At 43.0% G+C, this 9,660-nt stretch overlaps 1 non-coding gene across 1 annotated transcript; it reads left to right on the top strand.

Moving 5' to 3' along the window:
* The first annotated feature begins 6,183 nt into the window (after positions 1-6,183).
* Positions 6,184-6,256, top strand: TRNAG-CCC (transfer RNA glycine (anticodon CCC)). Its single transcript has one exon. It is a non-coding gene; the product is annotated as a tRNA-Gly (tRNA).
* Positions 6,257-9,660: the final 3,404 nt, after the last annotated feature.

The raw sequence follows: 9,660 nt of genomic DNA, 5'->3' as shown, positions 1-9,660 counted from the left end.
CATGGAAAATTGATTATGGTGACACAATAAAATGTAACGATATCAGTCTCGGCAAGAAAAAATTTGATGGAGGTCTGCTGTGGAAGAGGGGACACGCTCAATTACCTTATCACTGTCTTTCAAAACAGAAATTTGAGAGGCACAGTCTACGTTGACGGAAAAGAATGTAGGTTGAGTTGGTGGTTTGAAGGTACAGGTGTGAGCGGTGGAGGTAGTGGTACTATAGCTGTGTCTGGAGGGGAAGCAGGTACGCAGGGTAGTGAGAAGAAGTTAAATCCTCACCCAACATAACAGGAAGTTAACGCACAATGTTACAAGTTGTTAAATCAAGAAATATTTTTTCACAGAAATAAAAGTAACTGTTAGGAGAATTTAAAGCACAAGTTTTCCAAGTGGTTTTCAAGACATGGGACCAAGAGAAAGGAGTATTAAGAAGGACGAAACCTGCTTTTATGTCTTCCGTGTTATTTGATCTTTTCAACCACGTGTGAAATTGGTTGAATGTTTTCATATATAAAAATATCTACACTGATATGGGAAGATCTCCAAGTAAAGTTTTAAAAACTACGTCTCCGAATGATATATTCATTACCTTATCATTTAGATAACAAGGAACACAACACAAAATAGTTCCTTGTGTTCTGTGGGTACATATCCTCACATGCAAATGCACAGAAAAAGGTCTAGAGGATTTCTACTGAGCTAATAGAAATATTTCCCTCTAGCAGGAGGATAGAGTTGGGATAAAGGAGTGGGTGGTCCCAGAGGGGCAGGATCTCAGGGGTTTCCCTGCATAACTGGGTCTTCCCTGGTGGCGCAGTGGTTAAGAATCCGCCTGCCAATGCAGGAGACATGGGTTCAAGCCCTGGTCCGGGAAGATTCCACATGTCGTGGAGCAACTAAGCCCCTGCACCACAACTACTGAGCCTGTGCTCTAGAGCCCGCACACCACAACTACTGAGCCCGTTGCCACAACTACTGAAGACTGTGTGCCTAGAGCCTGTGCTCCACAACAAGAGAAGCCACCTCAAGAAGCCCATGCACCGCAACAAAGAGTAGCCCCTGCTCGCCACAACTAGAGAAAGCCCCTGCACAGCAAGGAAGACCCAACACAGCCAAAAATAAATAAATAAATAACGCTGCATAACCCATGTGTGAAAAGTCAGCGTGTATATCATTGTATAGCACAGGGAATGCTACTCAATACTCTGTAATGGCCTCTATGGGAAAAGAATCTAAAAAAGAGTGGCTATATGTATATGTATAACAGATTCACTTTGCTGTACACCTGCAACTAACACAACATTGTAAATCAACTATACCCCAATAAAAATTTTTTTAAAATCAGTGTGAATTTGTGCAACACTGTGGTCCTGATCAAGGGATGCTTAGCCTTCTCTGTACTGTTTTGTTTTGTTTTTTAACAACAAAAGCATATTGCTTTTGCAATAAAAATAAACTTTAAAAAATGATGGCTGACTGTCATTCAATGTGTTCTCTCTCCCATGAGCATTTTATTTTCATTAGGGGACAAGACCTTAACTCCAAAGAATGAATCTCTAATGAAGCTGTTCAGAGATCAGAGTAGGTTAAAGGAGAAATCATGTGGATCAGGAGGGATTCCCAGGGTTCTGGAAGCTTCCCCATAAGGGCAGTTGTCAGTTCCACATGTGAATGACTGTGTGGTCAATAAGCTTTCCTGATGTCTGATGCTTTCCATAAGTTAAGTTAGATAATCCCTCTGATGCAGGAGGTCCAGCTCCATAATAGAATCCTTGCGACTTCCTGATTCCTTAATGATTCAAAATAAACAAACAAAATAATGGCAAATCCATCATATCCCTGTTCCCCCCAGATACCCTCACTGGTTATCTGACTTTGTAGGTCATCTTCTAAAGAAGTTCCCTGGGCAGGCTCTTTTGAAGTTAGGAGGGAGCATATTGTTTGGATATGAGTTGAGGGGAGGTGCTGGGAAGACGAAAGAGAAAAATGTAGTAAGCAATTAATTATATTCTTGGTTTAGCTCCCTCTATAGAAGCCATAGTCAAAAGCAAATGTCTCTGTTTCCAGTTTTTACCGTGAAGAGTACCAAATCTCTGGAGAGGACATACATCTCTTAGATTTACAAAACATTAAAGAAACAAGCTTGTGAGTTTGGGTCGTGAGTCACAGTGGTCACTTCAAGATGTAATTCTTAAAATCCCCATCTCTCAGCATTAGCCACAGTCGAGACTTGCTACAACCCAGATTCAAAAGAAATGTATTCTGACAATTCTATGACAAATATACTATATATTTCGCTGCACTGGAAATTAAGGCAGAAAAAAATTGTGATTATATTTTTAAAAAGGAATCCTTATCTTTTGAAGCATTATACTGAAATTTGAATGTATTAAATGATCTGCTATCTAGAGTTTGCTTTTAAGCAATCCAGTTTGTGGGAGAGGGTGGCAATGGAAGTAAAAATGAAACAAGCTTGTCCATGAGCAGATAATTGTTGAAGTTAAAAGATGGGTACATGGAGGTTAATTATTCTATTCTTTTTACTTGTGTATGTATATGTATATATATATGAAATTTTCTATAATAAATGTTTTTTAAAAAAAAACTAAAAAAAGAAAAGAAAAAGAAATTAAGACAGGCTCCCACAGCAGGGCTTTAAAGAAATAGGAGCCTTAAGCGTACACAGACCAAATGGAGTTGGAGGGGGACATTGTTTAACACAAGCTGTCTTCATTTTACAAAGAGATTGGTATGATCACAGGATATTACAGAATAATAGGACTAGAAGATATTTCAAGTCTTTTTCACAGCTAAGGAAACTGAAGCTCAGGCTGAAGAACTCGTTAAAATTACGTAGTTATTTCCAAGGACATACTCGGAGCATTGACAGTGTAAAGGGAGGAAAAACGTCCTTCTACCCTCTTAGGTTTTGTAGCAGGGACTAAGAATTAAACCAACATAAGACAGATTAACAGGAGAAAAGCGTACACATTTTGTTGAACATTTTTACGTGTATGCAGTCGTCTTCAGAACAAAAATAAAGACACGAAGAAGGCCAAAATCTCATTAGGTCAAAAAGCTTATATACCATTTTATGTAAAGAACTATAAATTTTGAGAATTTGACAAGACAAAGGGGCTTGAGCTGGGAGGCAGTAAATTGTGAGACAGTGACTAGGAAACATATGGGGGAAACTAATGGAAGATCAGGGTTATTTTAGTAGGTTTGTTTGTACAGGTCCTTTTAGGCACTGACTCCCAGTCTCTGGTGATAAGAATGTTCTTCTCTTCCTGGTGCATGGAGGGCATCTTTCTCATGGGAAATTTTATGACCGGCTTTTAGGTAGAAAGGGGGAGGTCATAGAGGCCTTCCTGCATCTGCCGTTTCTCAGATGCCTTCGGCTCAGAATAGTCATCAATACGCCAACGGGCATATTTTGGGTGACATGTTCTGAAGCCCCTCTTCAATGGCAAATCTTCATTGATTTATTTATTCCGTCAATAAATGCGAATAGAGCATTTACTGTGTATCCAGTACTGTGCTAGACTCTCAATAAATACAAGCGTAAGTGTCCATGCAGGCATTCCTAATTCATCCCCACACTTTTTTCTGTCTTAAAACTCTATTCAATACAGTGTTCCAGGCTGTCTTTGGAAATGAATCCTATTTGTGGTCCCCAGACATAGGTGTTTACTTTAAATTGTTCTCCTCTAGGGCTTCCCTGGTGGTGCAGTGGTTAAGAATCCGCCTGCCAGGGGCTTCCCTGGTGGCGCAGTGGTTGGGAGTTCGCCTGCCAATGCAGGGGACACGGGTTCGTGCCCCGGTCTGGGAGGATCCCGCGTGCCGCGGAGCGGCTGGGCCCGTGAGCCGTGGCCGCTGAGCCTGCGCGTCCGGAGCCTGTGCTCCATGGCGGGAGAGGCCGCAACAGTGAGAGGCCCGCGTTAAAAAAAAAAAAAAAGAAAGAATCTGCCTGCCAATGCAGAGGACACGGGTTCGAGCCCTGGTCCGGGAAGATCCCACATGCTGTGGAGCAACTAAACCTGTGCGCCACAACTACTGAGCCTGCGCTCTAGAGCCCATGAGCCACAGCTACTGAGCCCATGTGCCACAACTACTGAAGCCCGTGAGCCTAGAGCCCCTGCTCTGGAACAAGGGAAGCCACCACAATGAGAAGCCCACACACCGCAACAAAGAGTAGCCCTCACTCGCCGCAACTAAAGAAAGCCCACGCACAGCAACAAAGACCCAACACAGCTAAAAATAAAATAATTAATTTAAAAAAATATTTTTAAATTGTTCTACTCTAATTTGTTTAAAATGAAGTAAAAATTGTTTGGCTGGGCACCTTAAATATTCCAAGGGAAGTACCTCCACAATGACCCACAACACAGATGTAGCTCTTATGGGGCTGCTGGTACTCACATTCATGGTCCAACTGCCATGAGTGGACAGGATGGCACCTCTTTATATAACCATCTTAGAAGTCACAATGTTTGCTCTCACATTTACTTCTCTAAGACCCACAGCTCAGTTGGCCAGGGTGAAGGTGTGCCCACACCCCAGGTCAAAACTCTGTCCCCCTGAACCCAGATGACGGCAACTCAGCTTGCCCATTAACATGGTTGTCTGGGTCATTACAAGGTTCCCTGCTCAGCTTATGGAATAAGAAATCAGGTGAACAAAGAATCAGTGTGGGCAATCAAGCATTAAAGCAGCTTACAACTCAGACAGAGAAAAGTGGCTCAGGAGGAAGCAGGGAAGGAGTGTCCAGAATTAATGATCATTTTATGGTGAACTTGCTACCAAATGTGACACTATCCCAATAGTCTGCTTGTTACCTTGGCTATGGGAATATCCCTGAGGCCTCTTTCAAGCATTCAGTCATTCAACAAACACTGTCTGACTACTTATGATATGTCAGTCCCTCTTCTAAGCCCTGGAGGAAAAGATATAAGAAAGTCCATGCCCTTGGGAAACCTGCAGTCTGAAATCTGGATAGAGACAAAATAAATAAAATCACACAGAAGAGGTTTCAGACGATTAGAGAAGTAAGCCTGAAACTAGTACTGGAGAAACCATACTGGAGACCAGGATAGGCTACATAATTTGCAGAGCTCAGTGCAAAATAAAAATGCTGAGTTCCTTATTTAAAAGTTGTTAAGAATTTCAAGACAGCAGCAACAGAGCATTAAACCAAGCACGGGGCCTTTCTAATGAAGGATCCTGTGTAACTATACAGATTGCATGCTCATCTGATTGGCCCTGTTGCAGATTCTGGTCTCAGAAAGATAAGGACCAGCCCTGAGAATACCCAGCTCAATATTTATGAAAGGATAAGTGGTCAGATAATTCAGAATAACCCTTTTGCTTTTCCTGCACTGAGGATAGCTATTACTATGAGACTGAGCATCATGGTGATCTGGCAGGCAGACTGCAGAGCTTCTGTGTGTCTCAATCCTATTTCTATAGCACATTTCTATAGCACATCTATAGATGTGGTGGGTCCTCATCCACATCTGCCTGCACAGCTCCTCAGGATGCACAGACAAGCATTTCCAAGACAGCTGACTCTGTGTCTGGCTTTGGAGACTTGTTAGCTAGCTGAGATCAGTCTTTAGTGATAATTGAGTGCAGACACCCCGGGTTCTGATGCAGGTGCACCCATTTGGAGGGGGAGAAATAGGTATTTGAGAGGCAGTAAATTATCCTTCTCACACCTGATACACACTGTACAAATAAACAATACCAGCTGGTTCCTGAAAATGCATGACTTGGTCCACTGGGAAGCCAAGAGCAGAAAATGTTCTTGAATATGCTAACACCTCTAACAAGAGTGAAGAGTGCTTAATTAAAGAATTAGCTTTAATTAGCTAATTCTAATTTAATTAGCTTTGTACACAAGAAGGAACAAACGGATGAAAGTATACACAACACACATAGATATCAATAACTTTTAATTTAAGAGCTTGGAGTTTGAAAGGGAATGTATTTGCTGGTTTGTAGGGAGAAACTCAATGTTCCCCACCTTCTTACCCACCCCAATGGGGGTAGAGAGTTTTCTGTGGGTAAAAGTCAAGGACAAAATTGGGCCATGGTGCGAAGGGGTGGAACTTTTGATATAATCAACAAAGGTTAAAAACTCTGCCTTGCCCCATCATTAAAAAGTCTAGGGATGGGACTTCCCTGGTAGTCCAGTGGTTAAGACTCTGCGCTCCCAATGCAGGGGGCCCAGGTTCAATCCCTGGTCAGGGAATTAGATCCTGCGTGCCACAACTAAAGATTCTGCATGGCACAACTAAAAATCCCGCATGCCACAACAAAGATCCCGCACACGGCAACGAAAATGCTGCATGCCACAACTGAGACCCAGCACAGCCAAATAAATAAATAAATATTTCTTAAAGTCTACAAATAATAAATGCTACAGAGGGTGTGAAGAAAAGGGAACCCTCCTACACTGTTGGTGGGAATGTAAATTGGTACAGTCACTGTGGAAAACAGTATGGAGGTTCCTTAAAAAACTAAAAATAGAGCTACCATACGATCCAGCAATCCCTGGGCATACATCCAGAGAAAATTCTAATTAGAAAAGATACATGCACTGCAATGGTCATAGCAGCACTATTTACATTTGGGAAGCAACCCAAATGTCCATCAACAGATGAATGGATAAAGAAGATGCAATATAGGGACTTCCCTCATGGTCCAGTGGTTGAGAATCCACCTTCCAATGCAGGGAACGTGAGTTCAATCCCTGGTCAGGGAACTAAGATCCCACATGTTGTGGGGCAAATAAGCCCGTGCACCACAACTAGAAAGAAGCCCGCATGCCACAACTAGAGGAGCCTGCACACCACAACTAAGACCCAATGCAGCCAAATAAATAAATAAGTATTTTGCAGCAACATGGATGGACCTAAAGATTATCAAACTAAGTGAAGTAAGTCAGACAAAGACAAATATCATATGATATCACTTATATGTGAAATCTAAAATATGATATAAATGAACTTATTTACAAAACAGAAACAGACTCACAGAAAACAAACTTATGGTTACGAAAGGGAAAAGGGGGTGGGGGAGAGATAAATTAGGAGTTCGGGATCAGCAGAGACAAACTACTATATCTATAAACAACAAGGTTCTACTGTGTAGCACAGGGAACTATATTCAATATCTTGTAATAAACCATAATGGAAAAGGATATGGAAAACAAAACAAAAAACTCTGCCTTGCCAATGGCTGGTCTCTTGGATTTCTATCTCTTTTTATTGTTGTCTCTCTTGGACTCTTCTTATCTTTGCTGCCGGTGTGGTAAAAGAGACTTGGGAGTGACCATTTGCTTGGGAGGGATGCCCATCCTGGTGAGGACCAGGATGGGTGGCCAAGGCCAGCTCTGCTCCAGTTCCCCTAGAGAAATGCTCTCTTTCCTTTGTTCTTTCCTTTGGGGGTGCCCTTCCGGCCTCCCTTCATGATGGATGTGGTAATATCTAAAAGCCAAGATGCAGGGGGTAGGCTTAGTGGAAAGAAACTAAACCTGCTTTTGTTCTAGGTCTTTACCAGAGGTATAGAAGGACAGCCTTGACCCACATGTGGTTGAGCCCAGCTAACAGGGCTAAAGGGTTTGAGGTCATAAATCTGACATTTGCACAGAAGGTCGCTTCCACATAGCTCCTTCATGATTCTCTGATTTAGCTCTCACATGGAGCAAATCCAAGATTTCTAGCACTTTATGACTTATCTTAATTCAATTAAATCCAATGAGCACTTAGGAGCCTAATATGGGCAAGACTCTCTCAAAATCAGAAACAAATTTTTATTATAGCTTGTGAAGAAATGAGTTTACTTTGACACGTTTATGACAGTTATTGATGACTTGGCATTGCACGTGATGTGATCTGCACAAAGTTGGTCCCAGTCCTTTAAAAAGCAAATGTTTAGGGCTTCCCTGGTGGCACAGTGGTTAAGAATCTGCCTGCCAATGCAGGGGACACAGCTTCAAGCCCTGGTCTGGGAAGATTCCACATGCCGCAGAGCAACTAAGCCCGTGTGCCACAACTACTGAGCCTGTGCTCTAGGGCCCGCAAGCCACAACTACTGAGCCCACGTGCCACAGCTACTGAAGCCCATGTGCCTAGAGCCCATGCTCCGCAACAAGAGAAGCCACTGCAATGAGATGCCCTTGCATCGCAATGAAGAGTAGCCCCCACTCGTCGCAACTAGAGAAAGCCGGCGCACAGCAACGAAGACCCAAAGCAGCCAAAATAAATAAATTTTCAAAAAGCAAACGTTTAATTTTGGAATGACTAAGACCACCAGAGGCAGGTAGTCTGTGTGAAAACTGGCCAGCTAAGTTGAAGAGGGAGTCAAAAAGCTTTTAATTAAAACTGCTGAACAAAGTTCCCTCTCTGGCCTTCCTAGCCCTCACTCAAGGCCCTGCCTTCCTCTTTCCTGTGATTCTCAGCAACGGCCCGTGGTATGTGCACAGCGTGCTACCCATGGAGGCCACAGATCCTGTTAAGCATTTTTATTCCTATTCAGTTCAGTCTTCTCCCAGGACCTGACCTCTAACTATTTACATTGTACACTTTGAAAGTCTTGATCTATTGCCAAAACTTAAAATAATCCTCTACACTCTTAACCTTTTCACTCACTACCTCCTCTCCTTCCTGGCTGCAACTGAAAACTTGGATTTCCCTGGAGGACTCTTGTGCCTTGCAGCCCTCGCAAGTGGAGACAGCTCATCTGTGCACACATGCTCTATCCGATGGCCAGAGGTAGTTTCTCCTGGATTTAGGCTTCTGCCACATTGCTCTTGCACATTTTTTCAAAAGCCCTCACTTTGAAAAAACTCATATCAATCAGCTTCCCAGCTCTATTGGTTTCCTATGACTGCTGTAACAAACTACCACAAACTAAGGGGCATAAAACATCACAAATTTATTGTCTTAGCGTAAACAGAACTCCAAAATGGATTTCACCGGGCTGAATCAAGGTGTCAGCAGGTCTGTATTCCCTCTGGAGGCTCCAGCAGAGAATCTGTTCCCTTGTCTTTTCCACCTTCTATTGGCTGCTTGCATTTCTTGGTTTGTGACCCCTTCCTCCATCTTCAAAGCTGGCAATCGCATCACTCAAACCTCTGCTTCCACAGTCTTCACATCTCTTCTGCTGACCCCAGCCTCCTTTTTCTCTTTTAAGGACACTTGCAATTACACTGATCCTATCTGGATAGTTCACGATGCTCTCCCCATCTCAAAATCCTTAAGTTAATCACATCTGCAAAATCCCTTTTGCTATGTAAGGTAACAGATTTATAGGTTCTGAGGATGAGGACATGGACATGTTATTCCCCTTCTCTCCATCCCTATACTTCCCACACCCAGAAAGCCCAGGCATTCCCCTAGTCCCCTTATATCAGCTCCTCTAATGCAGAGATCTCTGTCTTCAACCCTCCCATCGTCCTCAATGATGTCTAGCCTTGATCTCTCGGTTCCTCGATCTCTTTGTGCCCTTCATCTTATCCCTCTAGGTCTCTTTTTTTTGGCAACCCTGGGCCTTGTCATCACTCGTATTTGTACCTCCTCAAGCGCTTCAGAAATCCTACTCAGGGGCTTCCCTGGTGGCGCAGCGGTTGAGAATCCGCCTGCCAATGCAGGG

Source organism: Neophocaena asiaeorientalis, unplaced genomic scaffold (assembly GCF_003031525.2).
Source record: "Neophocaena asiaeorientalis asiaeorientalis breed wild unplaced genomic scaffold, Neophocaena_asiaeorientalis_V1.1 scaffold134, whole genome shotgun sequence".
In the NCBI taxonomy this organism is placed as follows: domain Eukaryota; kingdom Metazoa; phylum Chordata; class Mammalia; order Artiodactyla; family Phocoenidae; genus Neophocaena; species Neophocaena asiaeorientalis.
The sequence above is the reverse complement of the archived record's forward strand: the minus strand, read 5'-3'. Positions and strand labels throughout refer to the sequence as shown.